The sequence below is a fragment of the Varanus komodoensis genome, unplaced genomic scaffold (genome assembly GCF_004798865.1).
Source record: "Varanus komodoensis strain SLA01 unplaced genomic scaffold, ASM479886v1 scaffold18_3, whole genome shotgun sequence".
Classification (NCBI taxonomy): Eukaryota; Metazoa; Chordata; class Lepidosauria; order Squamata; family Varanidae; genus Varanus; species Varanus komodoensis.
In genome coordinates, this window is record NW_025335549.1 from 12395682 (window position 1) to 12397657 (window position 1976).

At 42.6% G+C, this 1976-nt stretch overlaps 1 protein-coding gene across 1 annotated transcript in view; it reads right to left on the bottom strand.

The window, feature by feature from the left end:
- Nucleotides 1–1976, bottom strand: part of LOC123022117 (TLR adapter interacting with SLC15A4 on the lysosome-like) — a 5066-nt gene extending 3090 nt beyond the window's left edge. The window contains exon 1 of the mRNA XM_044427542.1: nucleotides 1775–1976. The gene's annotated coding sequence lies outside the window, so the exon portion shown is untranslated. The remainder of the gene's footprint in view (nucleotides 1–1774) is intronic.

Sequence of the window (1976 nt, forward strand, 5' to 3'; positions counted from 1 at the left end):
GGTGGCTACTTGGAGGAGGGCTTTCTCTGCGGTGGCGCCCAACTTATGGAACACGCTTCCCAGAGAGGTCCGCCTGGCACCGTCGTTATTTGCTTTTCGGCGCCAGGCGAAAACCTTTTTATTTAAGCGGTACTTTAACTGTTAGTATTAACTGATTTTATCTGGCCAGGGCGGCTTATTTTATATTGTATTTTTTGGATTTTTAATGTTTATATTAATTTATTGTTGTAAGCCGCCCCGAGGCTTCGGCGAATGGGGCGGCATAAAAATGTTTTAATAAATAAATAATAAATAATAATAAGTCCAGGCCCAATTCAAGGTGTTGGTGATGATCTATAAAGCCCTAAACGTCTTGGGTCCTGGTTACCTGAAGGAGCGCTTGCATCCATATATGCCCGGCCACCCCTTGAGATCTGCGGGAGAGGCCCTTCTCTTGGACTGGATTGCAACTCCCAATGGTCATGCTAGCTGGGAACGGTACAGACTGAAGGACAACAGGAAGGGGAAGGCCGGTCTAGTTTTCACCATGTTTGTCATTCTCAGGGTTTCTTTGCATAATTTGGCATGGATACCTGCTCTCTTGTTCATTCTCATAACAAGCAAGACAGGCCATTTATTCTAATAGAAAAATCAGCTGTGGAAATTGGGTGATGGTCAATACACCCCAAGCATCCATACCTGGACTCAAACACAAATTTCTCACATCATAGACAAATATTCTACCTGCAAAGCCATTCAGGTTCTCATTATTAAATCAATATTATTCTACTGACCAACTTGCAAGTTCTTTGACTGCAAAGGAGGCTTTTTTCCTAACAGATGGATTTCTCTGGATTAGACTTAGGTAAAAATCTAAAAGCTGAAAAAGTCTAAAAGTTGAAAAAGAGGTAATGCATCATACAGATGCACATCTGCCCCCTTTTTCCGTTTATTGTTTATCCTTTGCATCAAATTGCATAGACAACCATTTGGCAGTAATTAGCACAATTTTAATAGAAAGGGGATTCATCTCACCATAAGGCAGCTTGTTTGAGACACCAAATATCAGTGGGCTAAGTTCAAGGTCTTGTGCAACATTCTTTTCTTTTTTTAATCTTGCTTTAAACAAGAGTAAGATTGGGGAGCTGTTCAAAGGGAAGACATTTCTCTTAAAGTAGGACCCAAGATGCTCCATTGGCTGGTTCCTCTTCTCTTGCCAAACCCTTTCTTTTCAGAGACCTTCAGTGCAGCTTAAGTCTCAGGAACACATTTATTTAAGCATCCAGTCCAAAACATATTTACTAGAAGTGTGATCCAATGAACACTGTCAGGACACATGAGGGAAAACTCTGCCTGACCCTGAAAGGACAGCTTTAGACTTCAGGTGGGATAATCATCTGATCAGGAAACCATGTTGTGAGTCTTGCTCCTCACCTACCCCTGATGGATGCCTGTCCTGAAAGTTCTTCCGCTTGTCTTAATCCATTCACCACTTTTTGTTTTCACTCTCATGCACCTCTACCAAATGGCCTATGTGCTTCTCCAGCCTCCCCAGAACTTTGTCTGTTGAGACTCCATCCACCCGCATGCTGCAGGTATTTCCTGTATGTCTGAATGTCCCCACTTGTTCGTTTGACTGCACACCGCCCAGCAAACCTGCATTCACTCTTAAGTGACATCTCAGGGCAACATACATTAGGATAAATATGAATTCATGGGGTGGGGGACTGAAAGTACAGTAAAAGTTACCTTCAGGGTTTTTGGAATGAAAGTGGGGGAAAAGCCCATGACGTACCTTTTCACGTAGGTTGGAGTTACATGCTCTGTGATCAACAGCAAAACAGAAGCAGGGCGTCCTGAGTCTATAACTTCTGAGTTCAGCCAGACGTATACTCTATGTTTTAATCCACTCGCTATGGAAGTTGAGTAAAATATAGTCCGTCCTCCAGTAAGAGCAAATGCAAAAGAGGATGTGACTTCAGCATATTGTGCAATGA